Source organism: Pseudophryne corroboree, chromosome 6 (genome assembly GCF_028390025.1).
Source record: "Pseudophryne corroboree isolate aPseCor3 chromosome 6, aPseCor3.hap2, whole genome shotgun sequence".
Classification (NCBI taxonomy): Eukaryota; Metazoa; Chordata; class Amphibia; order Anura; family Myobatrachidae; genus Pseudophryne; species Pseudophryne corroboree.
The window spans coordinates 244,942,544-244,966,013 of record NC_086449.1 but is presented as its reverse complement, the minus strand read 5'-3'; the positions used below and the strand labels follow the sequence as shown (position 1 = coordinate 244,966,013).

The 23,470-nt window shown below is 46.7% G+C and overlaps 1 protein-coding gene across 1 annotated transcript in view; it reads right to left on the bottom strand.

Moving 5' to 3' along the window:
• ZNF710 (zinc finger protein 710) overlaps positions 1-23,470 on the bottom strand; it is a 172,924-nt gene that overhangs the window by 66,582 nt on the left and 82,872 nt on the right. The gene's annotated exons all lie outside the window — the stretch shown is intronic.

The following is a 23,470-nucleotide window of genomic DNA, read 5'->3' as shown; positions in this document are numbered from 1 at the left end:
CAGTAACTGTTCCAACTTCTGTGCTCTCCTCAGCACATATTATTGCCACAGTATTATTACTTTCATTATCTGAAGTCAGTAACTGCTCTTCATTCAACAGGTCTTCAGGGCCATTGTAACAACAACGGGTAGAGCCACATGTTATTAGTTAGTACAGCAATTCTTTACACGTTGTCTTTAATTAGGGTGTAATATCGTCTGTTGGGCAAGCTTTATTGCTTTATCTTAACATATTAATCCTACTATGGAACAACTTCCCAGAGGATGCTAAATATCTAGGACCACAAAAAGGATAAGCTATACTGTCTCTTCTCTCAGATATAAATTGTGGCGTCTGAAAGTAAATAGCATGCTGGATAGTGAATATTCAGAATAGACTGACAATTTTCTTATAAAACTTAAAGTGGAAGGGATTAAAGTGTATAAAAAAAGTACAAGTATAAATGTGTATATGCAAAATATATTTATGTACTGGGGTAAATGTAATAGCCTGCGTGTTGCAGGTACCTGCAAGCTTTCACAATTGAGCTGCTAGTTTTAACATGGCATTGATTAAAATAAATGGTTTTGCCTTTTAAATTATTGCATCTTAAAATTTAGCAGCTAAATCACGGGTGCCTGCTATAAAATTTACCCCATTATCTCTGTATACTGAAGTGCACAACAAAGGGTCTAATTCAGAGTTGATTGTAGCAGCAAATTTGTTAGTGGTTGGGCAAAACCATGTGCACTGCAGGAGTGAGGGGGGGGGGGGGGGGCAGATATAACATGAGCAGAGAGAGTTAGATTTCAATCTAAATTGCAGTGTAAAAATAAAGCAGCCAGTATTTACCCTGCACAGAAACAATATAACCCACCCAACTCTAACTCTCTCTGCAAATGTTATATCTGCCCCTCCTGCAGTGCACCTGGTTTTGCCCAACTGCTAACAAAGTTCCTGCTGCGATCAACTCAGAATTACCCCCATGGTTTTGCCCAACTGCTGACAAAGTTGCTGCTATGATCAGGTCTGAATTACCCCCAAAGTTATCAAGGCAGCGTACAATTAAACCTTGTGGATTTAAGATTTAACATGGTGCTGTTCCCCTGAAAATATAGGAGATACTTCACTGCAAAGAAGCACAAAAAAAAGTGGAATGTGTTTTTGTAGCATTGCCTAAAACCCCTAAATCCCCAGGTTCACCGAGAATGCCTGGGTACAGAGTGTTTACCAAAGGCTTTGATGAACCCTAAATTCTGTGCATTCATAATGCAGTGAAAGCATATTCAGAGAGAACTACCACAGATGCTTTATACAGTATGTCAGTGTGCAAAAGATTCTTCTAGAAGAAAGGTAAAGTTTGCATAGGTTTGCCATAGACCAGGGGTGGGGAACCTTTTTTCCACTAAGGGCCATTTGGATATTTATAAAATCCTTCGGGGGCCATACAAAAATTATCAACTTAAAAATTAGTCTGCCCCCAGTCAGTTGTTATGCCCCAGTAGATATACCCCCAGTCACTTGTTATGCCCCATTAGGTATGCCCCAGTCAGTTTATATGCCCCATTAGATATGCCCCCAGTCAGTTATTTATTTATTTATTTATTAACAGTTTCTTATATAGCGCAGCATATTCCGTTGCGCTTTAAATGTTTATATGCCCCATCAGATATGCCCCCAGTCAGTTGTTATGCCCCATTAGATATGCCCCCAGTCAGTTTATATGCCCCATTAGATATGCCCCCAGGTAGCGCCGCTTACACACACACACACACACATTAAAAATAAGAATTTACTCACCGGTAATTCTATTTCTCGTAGTCCGTAGTGGATGCTGGGAACTCCGTAAGGACCATGGGGAATAGCGGGCCCCGAAGGAGGCTGGGCACTCTAGAAAGATTTAGGACTACCTGGTGTGCACTGGCTCCTCCCACCATGACCCCCCTCCAAGCCTCAGTTAGGACACCGTGCCCGGACGAGCAGATATAATAAGGAATGATTTAGAATCCCGGGTAAGACTCTTACCAGCCACACCAATCACACCGTACAACTCGTGATACTATATCCAGTTTGACAGTATGAAAACAACTGAGCCTCTCAACAGATGGCTCAACAATAACCCTTTAGTTAACAATAACTATTTACAAGTATTGCAGACAAACCGCACTTGGGATGGGCGCCCAGCATCCACTACGGACTACGAGAAATAGAATTACCGGTGAGTAAATTCTTATTTTCTCTAACGTCCTAGTGGATGCTGGGAACTCCGTAAGGACCATGGGGATTATACCAAAGCTCCCAAACGGGCGGGAGAGTGCGGATGACTCTGCAGCACCGAATGAGAGAACTCCAGGTCCTCCTCAGCCAGGGTATCAAATTTGTAGAATTTTGCAAACGTGTTTGCCCCTGACCAAGTAGCTGCTCGGCAAAGTTGTAAAGCCGAGACCCCTCGGGCAGCCGCCCAAGATGAGCCCACCTTCCTTGTGGAATGGGCATTTACAGATTTTGGCTGTGGCATGCCTGCCACAGAATGTGCAAGCTGAATTGTACTACAAATCCAGCGAGCTATAGACTGCTTAGAAGCAGGAGCACCCAGCTTGTTGGGTGTATACAGGATAAACAGCGAGTCAGATTTTCTGACTCCAGCCGTCCTGGAAACATATATTTTCAGGGCCCTGACCACGTCTAGCAACTTGGAGTCCTCCAAATCCTTAGTAGCCGCAGGCACCACAATAGGCTGGTTCAGGTGAAACGCTGACACCACCTTAGGGAGAAACTGGGGACGAGTCCTCAATTCTGCCCTATCCATATGGAAAATCAGATAAGGGCTTTTACATGATAAAGCCGCCAATTCTGACACTCGCCTGGCTGAAGCCAGGGCCAATAACATGACCACTTTCCACGTGAGATATTTCAGATCCACGGTTTTTAGTGGCTCAAACCAATGTGATTTTAAGAAACTCAACATCACGTTGAGATCCCAAGGTGCCACAGGAGGCACAAATGGGGGCTGAATATGCAGCACTCCTTTCACAAATGTCTGAACTTCAGGTACTGAAGCTAGTTCTTTTTGAAAGAAAATCGACAGAGCCGAGATCTGTACTTTAATGGAGCCTAGTTTTAGGCCCATATTCACTCCTGCTTGCAGGAAATGCAGAAATCGACCCAGTTGAAATTCCTCTGTTGGGGCCTTTTTGGCCTCGCACCATGCAACATATTTCCGCCATATGCGGTGATAATGCTTTGCCGTAATTTCTTTCCTGGCCTTAATAAGCGTAGGAATTACTTCTTCCGGAATACCCTTTTCCTTTAGGATCCGGTGTTCAACCGCCATGCCGTCAAACGCAGCCGCGGTAAGTCTTGGAACAGACAGGGCCCCTGTTGTAGCAGGTCCTGTCTGAGCGGTAGAGGCCACGGGTCCTCTGAGAGCATCTCTTGAAGTTCCGGGTACCACGCTCGTCTTGGCCAATCCGGAACCACGAGAATGGTGTTTACTCCTCGCTTTCTTATTATTCTCAATACCTTTGGTATGAGAGGCAGAGGAGGGAACACATAAACCGACTGGTACACCCACGGTGTCACTAGAGCGTCCACAGCTATCGCCTGAGGGTCCCTTGACCTGGCGCAATATCTTTTTAACTTTTTGTTGAGGCGGGACGCCATCATGTCCACCTGTGGTTTTTCCCAACGGTTTACCAGCATCTGGAAGACTTCTGGATGAAGTCCCCACTCTCCCGGGTGGAGGTCGTGTCTGCTGAGGAAGTCTGCTTCCCAGTTGTCCACTCCCGGAATGAACACTGCTGACAGTGCTAGTACATGATTCTCCGCCCATCGGAGAATTCTTGTGGCTTCCGCCATCGCCATCCTGCTTCTTGTGCCGCCCTGTCGATTTACATGGGCGACTGCCGTGATGTTGTCTGACTGGATCAGCACCGGCTGGTGTAGGAGCAGGGATTTTGCTTGACTTAGGGCATTGTAGATGGCCCTTAGTTCCAGAATATTTATGTGAAGGGAAGTCTCCTGACTCGACCATAGTCCTTGGAAGTTTCTTCCCTGTGTGACTGCCCCCCAGCCTCGAAGGCTGGCATCCGTGGTCACCAGGACCCAGTCCTGTATGCCGAACCTGCGGCCCTCTAGAAGATGGGCACTCTGCAGCCACCACAGTAGCGACACCCTGGTTCTTGGAGACAGGGTTATCAAGCGATGCATCTGAAGATGCGATCCGGACCACTGGTCCAACAGGTCCCACTGAAAGATTCTGGCATGGAACCTGCCGAAGGGAATTGCTTCGTAAGAAGCCACCATCTTTCCCAGGACCCGCGTGCAGCGATGCACTGATACCTGTTTTGGTTTCAGGAGGTCTCTGACTAGAGATGACAACTCCCTGGCTTTCTCCTCCGGGAGAAACACTTTTTTCTGGACTGTATCCAGAATCATACCCAGGAACAGTAGCCGTGTTGTCGGAACCAGCTGTGACTTTGGGATATTCAGAATCCAGCCGTGCTGGTGCAGCACATCCTGGGATAGTGCTACTCCCACCAACAACTGTTCCTTGGACCTCGCTTTTATTAGGAGATCGTCCAAGTACGGGATAATTAAAACTCCCTTTCTTCGAAGGAGTATCATCATTTCCGCCATAACCTTGGTAAATACCCTCGGTGCCGTGGACAGTCCAAACGGCAGCGTCTGGAATTGGTAATGGCAATCCTGTACCACAAATCTGAGGTACTCCTGGTGAGGATGGTAAATGGGGACATGCAAGTAAGCATCCTTGATGTCCAGGGATACCATGTAATCCCCCTCGTCCAGGCTTGCAATAACCGCCCTGAGCGATTCCATCTTGAACTTGAATTTCTTTATGTATGTGTTCAAGGATTTCAAATTTAGAATGGGTCTCACCGAACCGTCCGGTTTCGGTACCACAAATAGTGTGGAATAATAACCCCGGCCTTGTTGAAGTAGGGGTACCTTGATTATCACCTGCTGAGAATACAGCTTGTGAATTGCCGTTAGCACCGCATCCCTGTCTGAGGGAGCAATTGGCAAGGCAGATTTTAGGAACCGGTGGGGTGGGGACGCCTCGAATTCCAGCTTGTACCCCTGAGATACTATTTGCAGGATCCAGGGATCCACCTGTGAGCAAACCCACTGATCGCTGAAATTTTTGAGGCGACCCCCCACCGTACCTGGCTCCGCCTGTGGAGCCCCACCGTCATGCGGCGGACTTGGAAGAAGAAGCGGGGGAGGACTTTTGCTCCTGGGAACCAGCTGTTTGTTGCAGCCTTTTTCCCCTACCTCTGCCTCTGGACAGAAAAGACCCGCCTTTTCCACGCCTGTTTTTCTGGGTCCGAAAGGACTGAACCTGATAAAACGGCGCCTTCTTAGGCTGTGAGGGGACATGGGGTAAAAATGCTGACTTCCCAGACGTTGCTGTGGAAACTAGGTCCGAGAGACCATCCCCAAATAATTCCTCACCCTTATATGGCAACACTTCCATGTGCTTTTTAGAATCTGCATCTCCTGTCCACTGGCGAGTCCATAAGCCTCTCCTAGCAGAAATGGACAATGCACTTACTTTAGATGCCAGTCGGCAGATTTCCCTCTGTGCATCTCTCATATATAAGACTGAGTCTTTTATGTGGTCTATGGTTAACAGGATCGTGTCTCTGTCTAATGTGTCAATATTTTCTGACAGTTTATCTGACCAAGCAGCGGCAGCACTGCACATCCAAGCTGACGCAATAGCTGGCCTAAGTATAATGCCTGTGTGTGTATATACAGACTTCAGGATCGCCTCCTGCTTTCTATCAGCAGGTTCCTTGAGGGCGGCCGTATCCGGAGACGGTAGTGCCACCTTTTTAGACAAACGTGTGAGCGCTTTATCCACTCTAGGGGGTGTTTCCCAACGTGACCTATCCTCTGGCGGGAAAGGGAACGCCATTAGTACCTTCTTAGGAATTACCAATTTTTTATCAGGGAAAGCCCACGCTTCTTCACACACTTCATTTAATTCATCTGATGGGGGAAAAACTACGGGTAGTTTTTTCTCTCCAACATAATACCCTTTTTAGTGGTACCAGTAGTTATATCAGAAATGTTTAACACCTCTTTCATTGCCTCAATCATACAGTGAATGGCCTTAGTGGGCATCAGGTTTGACTCATCGTCGTCGACACTGGTGTCAGTATCAGTGTCGACATCTGGGTCTGCTTGAGGTAGCGGGCGTTTTAGAGCCCCTGACGACCCATGCGACGCCTGGGCAGGCACGAGCTGAGAAGTCGGCTGTCCCACATTTGGCATGTCGTCGATTTTCTTATATAAGGAGTCTATACGTGCACTCATGACTTTCCATAAGCCCATCCACTCAGGTGTCTGCCCCGCAGGGGGTGACATCCCTTCTAAAGGCATCTGCTCCGCCTCCACATCATTATCCTCATCAAACATGTCGACACAGCCGTACCGACACACCGCACACACACAAGGAATGCTCCGAATGAGGACAGGACCCACAAAAGACCTTTGGGGGGACAGAGTGAGAGTATGCCAGCACACACCAGAGCGCTATATAATGCAGGGACTAACTGAGTTATGTCCCCTATAGCTGCTTTTTATATTATATATGTATTGCGCCCAAATTTAGTGCCCCCCCTCTCTGTTTTTACCCTGTTCTGAAGTGTAGACTGCAGGGAAGAGCCAGGGAGCTTCCTTCCAGCGGATCTGTGAAGGAGAAATGGCGCCAGTGTGTCTGAGGGAGATAGCTCCGCCCCTTTTCCGCGGCCTATTCTCCCGCTTTTTTCTGGATTCTGGCAGGGGAATTTACCACATATATAGCCTCTAGGGCTATATATTGTGGTATTTTTGCCAGCCAAGGTGTTTTTATTGCAGCTCAGGGCGCCCCCCCCCCCAAGCGCCCTGCACCCTCAGTGACCGGAGTGTGAAGTGTGCATGAGGAGCAATGGCGCACAGCTGCAGTGCTGTGCGCTACCTTGGTGAAGACTGATGTCTTATGCCGCCGTTTTTCCGGACCTCTTCTTGCTTCTGGCTCTGTAAGGGGGACGGCGGCGCGGCTCCGGGACCGAACACCAAGGACTGGGCCTGCGGTCGATCCCTCTGGAGCTAATGGTGTCCAGTAGCCTAAGAAGCCCAATCCGGCTGCAAGCAGGCGAGTTCGCTTATTCTCCCCTTAGTCCCTCGCTGCAGTGAGCCTGTTGCCAGCAGGTCTCACTGAAAATAAAAAACCTAAAACTATACTTTCTTTCTAAGGGCTCAGGAGAGCCCCTAGTGTGCATCCAACCTCGGCCGGGCACAAAATCTAACTGAGGCTTGGAGGGGGGTCATGGTGGGAGGAGCCAGTGCACACCAGGTAGTCCTAAATCTTTCTAGAGTGCCCAGCCTCCTTCGGGGCCCGCTATTCCCCATTGTCCTTACGGAGTTCCCAGCATCCACTAGGACGTTAGAGAAAGAAAAAATAACACAACACTCCTGTTTCTGGACCGCTGCCCTCCGCCTGGCCGCCCGCTGCTCGGAACTATGTGAGTGCCGCACATGTACACTGCCTGAGCCGGAAGCCGGAGCTCATGAGTGAGCTCCTGCCTCCGGCTGCTGCTAAGGAGAAAGAGCTGGGCGCCCGCTGGTAACAAAAACTCAGTGGGCGCCCAACATCTCCCTCAGTTAGGTGAGCCTGGCCGAGCCGGATCAAGTGGCTTTGCGGGCCTTATACGGCCCGCGGGCCTGAGGTTCCCCACCCCTGTCATAGACCATCTTCTCATTTGTACAGTGCCACTGAATGAAAATTGTGTTTTTTTTCTTTCTTCAATAAATGTCACTATCACAAGTATCATTCTAATCTGCCTATCCTGCTGAGAAGTCCATCATAACTAGAAGAAATGCAATGATGGTGGAGTGGCTGTCTTTTTGAATGAAAGAGGGGACTGGTGTCAATATACATGTGTGAGTCACATTATTATAACCAACGTGAAAACTGTGGAGCACCACGTGCCATTGATGTTAGAGGTGAACGCAGGCTCCTCGTCCACGTACCCTCCAGCAGTTGTGGGATGCACTGCAGTCAGGGGATGCGGTCATTAGGCCGACAGTCATTAGGTTGACCACTATTGGCTGACATGCATTAGGTCGACATGGTCACTAGGTCGACATGTACTAGGTCAACATGCGTTTTTCAAAAATGTCTTTATTTTTTGAAATTGTTCATACTTTACAATCCACGTGGACTACTATTGGGAATAGTAACCTGTGCCGAGCGCAGCAGTAGCGGAGCGAGGCATCTTGCCCAAAGCATGGCAAGCGAAGAGAGCCATGCGAAGGGACACTGTGCACTAATTGGGGTTCCCCGTCACTTTACGAAGAAAATGACACCCCAAAAAAAAGTAAAAAAACTCATGTTGACCTTGTCATGTCGACCAATAGTGCTCAACCTAATGACTGCCGACCTAAGTGTGGTCGACCTAATGACCCATACCCGCAGTCAGCATGGCTCCAGATACCTGTGCCAACCTACCAGCACCTTATTGAGTTACTCCCAGCCTGTCTAGCTGCTGTCTGTGCTGCTCACAGTGGTTAATCTGGCTATTAGCTGGTGGTCACTGTTCAGAACTTCCTACACAGAAATTCATGAGTATCATGTATTTGTAGTCACTTGTGTACTGTAGCTTTGTTTGCTTCAACCACAGTTGTTTCTTAACGTTTGTCTGTTGCTCATTCTTTGCTTCTTCAAAGCTACAGGCAATAAAAATAGATTTCTCAACTGAGAAGTGGATCTCAGTGGGATATATAGTTAGCAGGTCCACAGTCATTTCTCTGATAAGCTATCTACTATCCCAAGTCTGCTTGTATGCAGATGAGCACCTTAATTGATTATATATGCTCAAATATAGTTTAATACAGCTATTGCAGTTGCTGCTTGCCAGGAAAAAAATGTAAAGTATCTGCTGCTGTGGAACTACAAATCCCAGAATGACAATATTGCCTCAGACTTGAAGGGGCTGTTGAGACTTCTAGTTCTATAGTGGAAGCCAACGTATACCACCACTGCTGAAGACTCACATATGACCCCACCCCCAACAACCCACGATCAGGTTACAATGTCACTTTACTTTTTAGACTCGGTTTAAGACACATTAATAGATCAAGCAGGATAATAACAGCTGTAGTAAACATAAAGAAAGGCGAAGTGTAGTTAGTTAATGTATACACCTGGAAAACGGTTAGTACCAAAAAAAAACAGGGATATACAATGACCCGGACAATCAATGCAGTATGCAGGCACCTATAGACATACATTCATTAATTTCTAAGATTTATTAAGTATATTTTCCATATAAGACCAGAAAAAGTCAAGCCCTGAAAAATCCATGGAGAAAGGACGGAAAGCACTCCAGACAGGGTGTACAGAGGAACATGCCATGATAAGAGGGAGGGGGTGTATAGAAAGACAGCAGATAGAAGAGAAGGAAGGAGGGCAAGGGGACTTTGGTAGAGGTGGAAATGGAGGGTGTGGTGAAGCAAACAAACATACAAGCAAGGCAAAATAAGGATGAAAATAGGGTGAGTGTGACAATAACAGGATAAACTAAGTAATACAAATAATAAAATAGGCCAAAAGGGGGTTGTTTTTAAAGGATGATGTTGAAAAAAGAAGGGTAGTAAAGAGACAGATATAGATGCAGGAATAGTAGTAGAGAACATGAATGCCAATGAGACAGAAAAGTCCCAAGGAGTAGAATTTATATGAAAAGAATGATTAGCAATGGAGGTTCCCTGTCGGGTCTGTATTTTTCCTCAATACATTTCTCTCAATACACATCCAGAGCAGAAGGTCACCACCTATTTGTTCCGTACATTTTGGGTCTGTCTACTGTGCTGGCCCTTCTCAAATAGTAAATGGCCACTGGCTTCATCAATTGCCCACTACTTCAGCCACTTTAATGTCTCTGCACTGAAAGTCATTAGTGATCTCCTGAGAGCAGTGTGTGGGACTACAACTCACAGCATGATGTGCCATCCAGCTATGTCTGACAGAGCAGGCTGTTGCATTTCAACAATAGCTGTTGAACGACAAGTTGGAACAGATAGGTGTGAGTTAGAGAACTGGAGAGAGCAGTTATGGAAAAATAGATGGAGGATGAATAAACTGATTAGAAATCGTGAACTGGGATGACAAGAGACAGAAGAGTAAAATAAAGACGGTGAGGGAAAATATGCACAAGATGGACATAACACAGATGTATAATAAAAGTATAATAAAAACAATATTTACTGGTCAGTACGGATGGTGTAATGGTTAGAATTTCCTGCCTCACAGCACTGAGGTCATGGGTTCGATTACCACCATGGTCCCCACTGTGTGGAGTTTGTATATTCTCCCCGTACACGCGTGGGTTAAAGTACTTAAGTTTCCTTCCACAGTCCAAAATATACTGGTAGGTTAATTGGCCCTAGTGTGTAAGTGACTAATACCCGTTTTCCACTTGTAGCACGGGTGCCTGACGCAGCTGCGACCCGTGCTAGAGCCCCCTTCTACACTAGCTCACCAACCCGGCATATTGCCGGGTTGGTGACGCTGCTGCTGACGTGGCAGGGGCGATGCTGGGAGATCATGTCGCCGCCCTTCCATACACTGAACGGGAGCCATGTCGCATCGACGCGGCTTCCGTTTACACTACACAGCTTACCGGGTTGAACACGTGTTCAACCCGGCAAGCTACCCGGGTAGGATTCCCGGATCACTTGATCTGGGAATTTACAGGGAGGGGGGTGGCAGTTTCCACTAGGAAAAAACACGGGTAAATGCGTGCCCCCGCGCATTTACCCGTGTTTTTAGAGCAAGTGGAAAAGGAGTATTCGTGTATCTGTGTGTGTGTGTGTGTGTGTGTGTACTGTACACATGAGTAGACTGGATGGGCCAAGTGGTTCTTATCTGCCGTCAAATTCTATGTTTCTATGTAAGTGCTGCTTCATAATGACAACACTAAACATCTCATAAGACATTAGCAGTTTCTGTGTAAACATGGTTGTTAACCCTAATTTATCAAATATGCATTCTCCTTACTGCATACTTGTCACTAATTTTACGTAATTTTAAGTATGGTTTTAAAAAGAGTATCTGTTAAAGCTTAATTTTATTTTTTTTAATCCTCAGCAAAAATATTTTTTTATTTGTTTGTAACCCAATACTAGTCATATAGGTCTACCTAATGGTCATTGCTTAAGTGTTCTTATTTCCCTACATTCCAAATCAATGACCCAATATTGGGGGGGAGACAATGTTTATTATGATTTAAATGTATTTGCTGTGCAGAAACGTACACACATACTCAGGCACAGCCTCCCAGCCAAACCTCACTATTATGGCCTGATTCTGAGTCTGTTGCTGCAGCATCTGTGGTATTGCTACTGCTGCTATATGCAAATGCCGCTACAAGCCCTCCCCTGGTGTACAAGCGTGCGAGGACTGAGATGCTGAAATACCACTTTACATGCAATCATTGGTCGCATCCATTAAAAACTGTGCACCAGCGCCATGCTAGGTGCAAATTCTCTATCAGAGTATGGGCTCCATATACGAACGATTACACATCTGACTTTGCAACCATTTCAGCAACAAGCCTGCGGCATTCCCATGACATAGCCATACAATGGACCATCTCCATACATCTGCAAAGCCACCTCCATGTCACTATCCAGGAGTGATCAAATACCTTTTAAAGACATTTCTGAGACTGTGCGTCTCAATCACAACTGTAACTGTGCGCCTAGACCTGGGACTCATGCATGGTGCGACTTAGATACACGTGCAGTAGAAAATAATTACTCAGAACGGTGTGCAGGGAGTGCAGCTGCTATGGGGCCCATCTTCCCTGACAAAGTTACACGAGCTATATACATTTTCCCCCCATTGAGTTTTGCCTTTGGGCCTACAAATATCTAGTAACCTCACCTGTTCATTTTAATGTGGTACAACATGAAGTGGGGACACTGTATGTCACAATGTGAGTTGGGGGTGCTGTGTGGCATAATGTGGCATAATGTGTACTGGCAGCCCTACAATGTGTCATCTTGTAAACTAAGGAACTACAATGGTTCATAAAATAAAGTAGGGCACTAGTATGGGGCATAATATTAATAAAGGCACTACTACGATTCAGAAAATGAACTAGGGCACTACTATGGGGCTTAAAATGAACAACTGCTGCAGAAACGTGTTTCTCTAGGAGCATTGGAACAGGGGCCCTTTAAAATGTTGCTATGGGACCCACAAAGTTCTGGCAACGTTGCGTGCAACTCAGACTTAAGATGGGTACACATCTATACCTTCTTCTGCCTTTCCCCCCGATATCGGGTAATTGGGCTGACCATTGTTGAGGTGTGTACGACCACTGCAGGAGTGTTAGCCACTAAATGGCCTTTAATGCTCCTGCAATGGCCAGGATTGGGAGGTCGCATCTCATGTGCGGTTTAATATTTGTAGGGCCGACCTCCCAATCCCATAGAAGCCCGTTCATACTAAGCTATTTTAGCAAAGTATGTACAGGGTTGCAATGAGGCTGACTTAGAAGGTCAAGTTGGGGGTACACTGCTCTGCGTTCACCCAATCAGCAGAGTGTGAACCCAGCTTAAGGCCCGTAATGTAGTTTTCAGAGTCTGAAACATAAGTAGGCAAAACAATATTTCCATGGGGATACGGTCGTTAGGTCAACAGTCATATTAGGTCGACATGTACTAGGTCGACATGAGTTTTTCACTTTTTTTTCTTAATTTTTTGGACTTTTTCATACTTGACGACCCACGTGGACTACAATTGGGAACGGTAACCTGTGCCAAGCGCAGCGAGGCACCTTACCCTGCGAGGGGACACGGTGCTCTATTTGGGGTTCCACGTCACTTTACGAAGAAAACTACACCCAAAAAAGTCCAAAAACCCACGTCGACCTTTTGACCTGTCGACCTAGTACATGTCAACCTAATGACCATGTCGACCTAAGCTGAGTCGGCCCAACGACCCATACACTGTTATTTGAAGTGAAGTCTCTAGAAAGCCTTACCATATCACAATCCTACAGTCAATGTTTTTAACCACTGCTCTGAAATCAAAGCAAAGATACTGGTTCCCCCCCCCCCCCCTTCATTTAAAATCTCTCACACGATGTTGGCACAAATTGTCCCCTGGAGGATACAGTATTTTATTATCTGCCTGTGGGATGATAGAATAGGAAGCTGTACATTATGGAGAGGCTGAAAGATTTACTGAACAGTTTCCCAACCCACAAGTGTATTCAAAGCACCATCTAAAATACATAGTCCATATTAGTGCAGACGTGGCTCATATATGCTCACTGACACTGTTGCTGTTTGGTACAATTTGCAAAAGAAACAATTTTATATAGTGAATAGTAAAATCACGAGACCCTAATATCTTCCATTCACAACAAATAGACATGATTACATTGTATGCGTAGTGCTAAAAATTTGTTTTTTTGTGTAGTCACATATTTGAACTAATATTTATGGAAAAGCTACTCATTTATAAAAAAATATAGTATATTTTCCCTTGAACAAATTTTGTTTTTCTAATGGATGTAAATTGGAGACAGGAAAAGCTGCATGGGCATTATGAAGCTTCAAAATGGTTTTTATGGTCATTTATCTCACTAAGAAAATGTCTAAATCTCCAGTCTAACTTTTATTTATTTATTATTTATTTTATGTATTAGCAGTTTCTTATATAGCGCAGCATATTCCGTTGCGCTTTACAATTAGAACAACAATTATAGAACAAAACTGGGCAAAGACAGACAGAGGTAGGAAGGCCCTGCTCGCAAGTTTACAATCTCTTAATCCTGTTCGGGGGGGCGTGGCCACGGCAGCAAGGGAGTGGGACACGTTCTGCAGGAGCTCCCCAGCACCTTATCCTTTATGCCCATCCTATCCAGTGTCCAGACTCACAATCCAGCCACATACCTAGCTGATGCCCCTGTGAAGCAGCCGGTGTGCTGTGGTGCCGCTGTGTCCCTCCTGCTTGTGTCCCTGCTTCACTTACTGGACCGCGGCCTGTGCGCGCCGGAGGCCTCCGGAGTTTAGTTGAACTTCCGGTTGTGCTCCTGGCGGCCGCCTGACTCACACCTCTAGGCTGCGACCCGGTGCTCTGTCTCTCCCCTTTGTGTGACGGCTGACGTGCTGCGGGGCCGCTGTGTCCCTCCCGCCTGTTGCTCCTGCCGCATACCGGTATCGTGGCTGGTGCGCGCTGGGGACCTCCGGACTTCCGATTGCGTTCCCATCGGCTGCCCGGCTCCTGTCACCACTGTGCTCTCCTGGGTGAATTACCATCTGTGCCCGGGGAGTTCCTGCACTCCCGGCGCCCTGCTGCTGCTGTCTGTGTGGATTAGGGAAGACAGGCCTGAACGCCTGGCAGCCATTTGAAGTGGGACTGTGATTTCTCTGCATACACCAGCCCTGCAAGTCGGCTGTGCCCACGCTGCGGATACCCAGCTCCCTGAAGCCCAGATCTGGTGCTAACCTGCACTGTGAGTAGATGATTGGTCTGCTTCTGTCCCTGTTCTCCTACTAGTTTATACTGCTGCCTGCCATTATTGGGCTAGTGGACTGTGCTCTGATTATTACCTTACTGTGCTGCACCTTTTGCTTGGAATACCTGCATTACCCTTGAGACTCTCTCCGCTTATCCCTGTTGCTGGCAGGATCATATTATCTGTGCACTATGGTGAAAGGTGGCTCGGCAGCGGATAAACTGGGGAAATTTGACAGACAATCTGCACCTCAGGCTAATGCCTCCCCTCCCCTGCCTGATCAGTCTGCTCATCATGATCCCCCCTCAGCGGCGGGTCCGGGCCCCTCCTCACAGTCTTCTATTCAGCAAGTACTTGAGGCCATTGCGGGCAGTGAAAAGCACCTATCTGATAAAACAGAGAAAATCCAATGTGATCTCTCATTGTTGCAGCAGGATGTGCAGTGTATCTGGGAGCGAGTTGGGGAGGTCGAGACCTGTGTCTCTACATTGGAGGACACGAGCGGTCCTCTGAAATGGATGTGTCTTCATTATCTCAGCAAGTCTCCTCAATCCAAACTAAGCTACTTGACATGGAGGGACGCCTGCGCAGGAACAAATGTCAGGTTTGTTGGCCTGCAGGAAAGGGAAGAGGGTGCACACCGTGAAGAATTTTTGGAAACCTGGCTTAAAGAACTGTATGGCGCAGCCTCCTTCACTCCTCAATTTGCGGTGGAACGAGCTCATTGGATCCCTTTCCGACCGCTGGTTCCTGGTTCCTGCTTCCCCCCCACCCCCCCACGCACGTTCATCGCAAAATTATTGCACTACAAGGATAGAGATGCAGTCCTCCGACTGGGGCGCACTCAGAGCCCACTCACCAGGAACAGCGTAACAATTTCCGTATTTTCTGACTTTGCAGCTGATGTTCAAAAGAACCGGGCTCAATTCATGCCTATAAAAAAAAAAAAAAAAGATGCCTCCGAGACTTTAACCTCTCGTACTCCATGATGTTTCCCTCCAAGCTTAGAGTCGTGGCGGAGGGGGAATCAAAATTCTTTAACTCTCCTCGTGAGGCGGCTGCCTGGTTTGACCGCTATGCACCGGGTGGCCGACAAATGGCCCCGGACTGATTGATTGCTTATAGTATTTACTTGGTTTTATGTTCTGGATTTATACATACTGCTCTGGGGAGCCCCCATGCTTTGGTGGTATTTGGGCTCTTGTTTCTCTCTTGTTTTTTTTGTTTTCCCGCTACACGCTGAATCTACTGCTTATAGTGGTGGTTTACCGTATATTTGGGGATCTCGGTTGGTTTAAGGGATAAAGTATGCCACTGTTCGGGAAGGTATACAGGGAGGGGGGGGGGGGGGGGGGAGTTGGGGTTTGGGTTTTTCTTAGTTTTTTTGGTGCTGCTGTTTTTATTGTGACCTTATGACCATTCAATGTAATAGTTTATATGCTCTGAACTGTGCTAGGATGTCTCTGTATGCCCTCCAGTTTTCCTCTCTCTCTTTCAGCTGCAGTTATCCTTCCCATGTTTATTACCCTATGTGCTCTATGTCTGGGTTGAAACTACTCGCATGCAATGTCCGGGGTCTTAACGTTAGAGTGAAGCGCTCCTTAGTTCTCAAAATTCTTAGGAAGTATGACCCAGACATTGCATGCCTTAGTGAGACTCGCTCCGTAGACAGTGGGTTGGGTGGGATTACCACGCATCGCACTCTTCCTTTTCGAGGGGTGTGCCTTTTTTTGATAAAGAAGTCGGTACAATTTGAGTTCCCTGCAGACAGACACCCATGGTAGATTTGTTTTTATTAACTGTAAATTGTACTCTCAACCGACTATTCTTTTAGCTGTTTATGTCCCCCCTCCTTTTTCCTACGATGTGTTGTAAAAGGCTGCTGCCTTCATAGCTTCTTCTCCCTGTACTCCTATTCTCTGCTTGGGTGATTTTAATAACCTCGATTTTTCTCTAGATAAGTGGAGGCCGTCCCCCACCCCCGTGGCTAGTAGTGGCCCCTCTAAGTTTGCAGGATATATTGATAGTTTAGGTTCGGTAGATGCATGCAGAACTCGTAACCTGACATTACAACAGTTCTCCTGCCTTTCTAGAACGCATGGCTCTTTTTCCAGAATCGACCTGGCCTTGGTGTCCCCTTCGCTTCTTCCCATAATTACTGATGTCCACTACGAGGCTAGGGGGTATCTCTGACCATTCGCCTTTATTGCTCTCTCTCAATGTTGAATGCCAAAGGGGTCACTCATACTGGAAACTACATCCATCCTGATTGACGCCGATTTAGTGGAACAGTGGGAGGGGTATTTTGCCACTAATATAGGCTTTGCCCATGTGGCAGTTGTATGGGACTCGTTTAAGGCCTTCTTACGGGGCATGTTTATTAGAAGTATTGCAACCATTAAATCATCTCGGCGGCGCACTGAGAAAGATTTGGAGTCTGCTTTTCGGGAGTTAGAAATACAGTACTTGAGAGATAGTTCACCCATTACCACAACCCACTGGTTATTGGCTCAATCGGCTTGGTTAGCCCATTTGGCAGATAAAAACTCCTGTTGTCTGTTTCGAGCAAACTCTATATACATGCAGGCCGACAGGTCTGATAGCTTGTTAGCCCGCCTAGTTCACTATGCCCGTCCTGGGACCATTGTTACGCAAATGATTTACGCTGCTGGTACCACTGTTACTACGACACCCGACATTGCACAGGTTTTTTTTGTCTTTCTATAAAGAGGTGTATCGATCTAGGTTGTGCTGCTCTGACCTGGAACTGAGCCAATATTTGGCAACGGTTACTCTTCCTAAGTTATCCGTTGAAGCATGTGCCAGTCTAGACGCCCCTATTACTGTTGAGGAGATTTCCGCAGCCAACAGAGCCTATCCTACTGGTAAGGCTTCAGACAGTGATGGACTTCCCATTGACCTCTACAAACAATATATAGATGTATTTGCCCCAAAACTTCATGCTTTATATTTAGAGTTGTTTGCAACTAATAGACTTCCTGCTTCTATGGCTGAGGCCATTATTATTGTACTTACGAAACCTGGGAATGACCCTTCTGAGTTTGTCCCCCTGAATTTAGAACCACTGATGCTGCAAATTATTCATAAATCCAAAATTTGGTGTAAACTCCCTTTGACGGTGACCGGTAGGGTCAATCTGATCAAAATGATACTGCTGCCCAAAATTCTATACATCCTTTTACAATCTCCAGTATATATATTTCCCTCCTTTTTCAGAAAGTTGAATAGCGTACTCTCCTCTTTAGTCTGGGGTAATCAGAGACCTAAAATTCAATTGACTACCCTCACTAGAACCAGATTGGATGGGGGATTGGCACTCCCCAATGTTCAGTTGTACTATTACGCTGCTCAAATATCGCATCTGAGGGCATGGTTTCAGGAGGTTGATGCCTCCTCTCTCCATTCAGCGTTTATCCACTGTTATTACCCTAATTTCATTCCTCCGCAGGTTCTATTGAGTGGGAATATGTCTACCTATTCTCCCCCTATTGTTTTCCAATCTGTAAAAATTTGGCAGGCACTTAGAAAGTTGGCTGGGTTGGGATCCAGATAACCCCTTTTGGTATTCTCGTTGGCTCCTGGAATTAAACTCTTTTGATGGGAGGGTAGCGTGGGCCCCTAAGGCTATAGTGTCCTTGTCCCAGGTGTACTGTAATGGTGTATTGAAATCGTTCCAACAACTTAAGGAGGAATTTGCCTTTCCCAATTCTTATTTTTATAGATACCTTCAGCTTAGGCATGCACTACAAACACAGTTTGGAGACTCCCCGCCCTCAATTAGTGTATTTCCTACTAAGACCTTTATTCTCGGTCTTGGATGTAATAAGACTGTCTCTCTGGCTTATTCCTATCTTCTCACTCAGTTTCACATTGATCCTCTCTCCCAACTTCATGCAAGCTGGGAGACTGATTTTGGTCATCTGGACGATGAAGAGTGGGATCTCGCCAGGGAATACCCACGTACGGATACGAAATCTCTTAGATTTCAGCAGATCCAGTTTTACATACTGCACCGTACCTATATGACCCCTGTGAGACTGAGCAGTATTGGGGATGGTCACTCCGCAATGTGTCCTAAATGTAGTACTACCCAGGGTACTTTTTGGCATCTGTTGTGGGACTGCAGTGTTTTGCAGACATTCTGGATGGGGGTCAGGTCGATTCTGGAAGATACGGGTGTTCCTTCAGTATTACTAACTCCGAAGTTATGTATTCTTGGAGCGGATGTTTCTAGCTTTCTCTCCAAGTGGGAGGGTCTGTATGTTCACAATATGTGTGCATTAGCGTAAGTGTGGGGGTGGATGGCGCAAAATGGTCCCACATTATCCACTTTTAGAACACTTGTCAGTGATACTGTTTTTAAGGAACGCTATGTTTACATGCAAAATAATGGCAGCTCTAGGTTTGAGAGAATATGGTCTTTTTGGCTTGACTATTTACTCAGCACCAGATACTCCTCCATAATTTATTTCTTATTATTTATGGGATGCTGTGAATTTTTCGAGTGATGATATCAGTTCAGAAAGTATACTTTTGGTCTAACTGCTTATACTTTATTATGTATTGTTACTGGGGTTTATGTCATCGAGTTGGGATCTTCGGATCAATTTAGGTTAATTGTATGGCTAAAATTAAAAAATTGTATTTATGGGAATATAAAAATACATATACTAATTTCTTTTTCTTGAACAGATTTTTTTTTATTACATTACAGATAAATTGTTTCCTTGACTTGTTCTACTTTTACTGATTACTCAGGTATCCAAATGTATGTATACTGCTCTTCCTTTCTGTGATATTTTTTGTTTTTTTAATTATTATACGTGTTTGTATTACTCTTTCTTCACTAAAAAAAAAATACTCTATTAAAAAAAAATAAGAATTTACTCACCGGTAATTCTATTTCTCGTAGTCCGTAGTGGATGCTGGGAACTCCGTAAGGACCATGGGGAATAGCGGGCTCCGAAGGAGGCTAGGCACTCTAGAAAGATTTATGACTACCTGGTGTGCACTGGCTCCTCCCACTATGACCCTCCTCCAAGCCTCAGTTAGGACACCGTGCCCGGACGAGCAGACATAATAAGGAAGGATTTAGAATCCCGGGTAAGACTCTTACCAGCCACACCAATCACACCGTACAACTCGTGATACTATATCCAGTTTGACAGTATGAAAACAACTGAGCCTCTCAACAGATGGCTCAACAATAACCCTTTAGTTAACAATAACTATTTACAAGTATTGCAGACAATCCGCACTTGGGATGGGCGCCCAGCATCCACTACGGACTACGAGAAATAGAATTACCGGTGAGTAAATTCTTATTTTCTCTAACGTCCTAGTGGATGCTGGGAACTCCGTAAGGACCATGGGGATTATACCAAAGCTCCCAAACGGGCGGGAGAGTGCGGATGACTCTGTAGCACCGAATGAGAGAACTCCAGGTCCTCCTCAGCCAGGGTATCAAATTTGTAGAATTTTGCAAACGTATTTGCCCCTGACCAAGTAGCTGCTCGGCAAAGTGGATGCTGGGAACTCCGTAAGGACCATGGGGATTATACCAAAGCTCCCAAACGGGCGGGAGAGTGTGGATGACTCTGTAGCACCGAATGAGAGAACTCCAGGTCCTCCTCAGCCAGGGTATCAAATTTGTAGAATTTTGCAAACGTATTTGCCCCTGACCAAGTAGCTGCTCGGCAAAGTTGTAAAGCCGAGACCCCTCGGGCAGCCGCCCAAGATGAGCCCACCTTCCTTGTGGAATGGGCCTTTACAGATTTTGGCTGTGGTATGCCTGCCACAGAATGTGCAAGCTGAATTGTACTACAAATCCAGCGAGCAATCGACTGCTTAGAAGCAGGAGCACCCAGCTTGTTGGGTGCATACAGGATAAACAGCGAGTCAGATTTTCTGACTCCAGCCGTCCTGGAAACATATATTTTCAGGGCCCTGACAACGTCTAGCAACTTGGAGTCCTCCAATTCACTAGTAGCCGCCGGCACCACAATAGGCTGGTTCAGGTGAAACGCTGACACCACCTTAGGGAGAAATTGGGGACGAGTCCTCAACTCTGCCCTATCCATATGGAAAATCAGATAAGGGCTTTTACATGATAAAGCCGCCAATTCTGACACTCGCCTGGCTGAAGCCAAGGCTAATAACATGACCACTTTCCACGTGAGATATTTCAGATCCACGGTTTTAAGTGGCTCAAACCAATGTGATTTTAAGAAACTCAACATCACGTTGAGATCCCAAGGTGCCACTGGAGGCACAAATGGGGGCTGAATATGCAGCACTCCTTTTACAAAAGTCTGAACTTCAGGTACTGAAGCTAGTTCTTTTTGAAAGAAAATCGACAGAGCCGAGATCTGTACTTTAATGGAGCCTAGTTTTAGGCCCATATCCACTCCTGCTTGCAGGAAATGCAGAAATCGACCTAGTTGAAATTCCTCTGTTGGGGCCTTATTGGCCTCGCACCATGCAACATATTTTCACCATATACGGTGATAATGCGTTGCCGTAACATCTTTCCTGGCCTTAATAAGCGTAGGAATGACTTCTTCCGGAATACCCTTTTCCTTCAGGATCCGGCGTTCAACCGCCATGCCGTCAAACGCAGCCGCGGTAAGTCTTGGAACAGACAGGGCCCCTGCTGTAGCAGGTCCTGTCTGAGCGGTAGAGGCCACGGGTCCTCTGAGAGCATCTGTTGAAGTTCCGGGTACCACGCACGCCTTGGCCAATCCGGAACCACGAGAATTGTGTTTACTCCTCGCTTCCTTATTATTCTCAATACCTTTGGTATGAGAGGCAGAGGAGGGAACACATAAACCGACTGGTACACCCACGGTGTCACTAGAGCGTCCACAGCTATCGCCTGAGGGTCCCTTGACCTGGCGCAATATCTTTTTAACTTTTTGTTGAGGCGGGACGCCATCATGTCCACCTGTGGTTTTTCCCAACGGTTTACCAGCATCTGGAAGACTTCTGGATGAAGTCCCCACTCTCCCGGGTGGAGGTCGTGTCTGCTGAGGAAGTCTGCATCCCAGTTGTCCACTCCCGGAATGAACACTGCTGACAGTGCTAGTACATGATTCTCCGCCCATCGGAGAATTCTTGTGGCTTCTGCCATCGCCATCCTGCTTCTTGTGCCGCCCTGTCGATTTACATGGGCGACTGCCGTGATGTTGTCTGACTGGATCAGCACCGGCTGGTGTAGGAGCAGGGATTTTGCTTGACTTAGGGCATTGTAGATGGCCCTTAGTTCCAGAATATTTATGTGAAGGGAAGTCTCCTGACTCGACCATAGTCCTTGGAAGTTTCTTCCCTGTGTGACTGCCCCCCAGCCTCGAAGGCTGGCATCCGTGGTCACCAGGACCCAGTCCTGTATGCCGAACCTGCGGCCCTCTAGAAGATGGGCACTCTGCAGCCACCACAGTAGAGACACCCTGGTTCTTGGAGACAGGGTTATTAAGCGATGCATCTGAAGATGCGATCCGGACCACTGGTCCAACAGGTCCCACTGAAAGATTCTGGCATGGAACCTGCCGAAGGGAATTGCTTCGTAAGAAGCCACCATCTTTCCCAGGACCCGCGTGCAGCGATGCACTGATACCTGTTTTGGTTTCAGGAGGTCTCTGACTAGAGATGACAACTCCCTGGCTTTCTCCTCCGGGAGAAACACTTTTCTCTGGACTGTATCCAGAATCATACCCAGGAACAGTAGCCGTGTCGTCGGAACCAGCTGTGACTTTGGGATATTCAGAATCCAGCCGTGCTGGTGCAGCACTTCCTGAGATAGTGCTACTCCCACCAACAACTGTTCCTTGGATCTCACTTTTATTAGGAGATCGTCCAAGTACGGGATAATTAAAACTCCCTTTCTTCGAAGGAGTATCATCATTTCCGCCATAACCTTGGTAAATACCCTCGGTGCCGTGGACAGTCCAAACGGCAGCGTCTGGAATTGGTAATGGCAATCCTGTACCACAAATCTGAGGTACTCCTGGTGAGGATGGTAAATGGGGACATGCAAGTAAGCATCCTTGATGTCCAGGGATACCATGTAATCCCCCTCGTCCAGGCTTGCAATAACCGCCCTGAGCGATTCCATCTTGAACTTGAATTTCTTTATGTATGTGTTCAAGGATTTCAAATTTAGAATGGGTCTCACCGAACCGTCCGGTTTCGGTACCACAAATAGTGTGGAATAATAACCCCGGCCTTGTTGAAGTAGGGGTACCTTGATTATCACCTGCTGGGAATACAGCTTATGAATTGCCGTTAGCACCGCCTCCCTGTCTTAGGGAGCAATTGGCAAGGCAGATTTTAGGAACCGGTGGGGTGGGGACGCCTCGAATTCCAGCTTGTACCCCTGAGATACTATTTGCAGGATCCAGGGATCCACCTGTGAGCGAACCCACTGATCGCTGAAATTTTTGAGGCGACCTCCCACTGTACCTGGCTCCGCCTGTGGAGCCCCACCGTCATGCGGCGGACTTGGAAGAAGAAGCGGGGGAGGACTTTTGCTCCTGGGAACCTGCTGTTTGTTGCAGCCTTTTTCCCCTACCTCTGCCTCTGGACAGAAAAGACCCGCCTTTTCCACGCCTGTTTTTCTGGGTCCGAAAGGACTGAACCTGATAAAACGGCGCCTTCTTAGGCTGTGAGGGGACATGGGGTAAAAATGCTGACTTCCCAGACGTTGCTGTGGAAACTAGGTCCGAGAGACCATCCCCAAATAATTCCTCACCCTTATATGGTAACACTTCCATGTGCTTTTTTGAATCTGCATCTCCTGTCCACTGGCGAGTCCATAAGCCTCTCCTAGCAGAAATGGACAATGCACTTACTTTAGATGCCAGTCGGCATATTTCCCTCTGTGCATCTCTCATATATAAGACTGAGTCTTTTATATGGTCTATGGTTAACA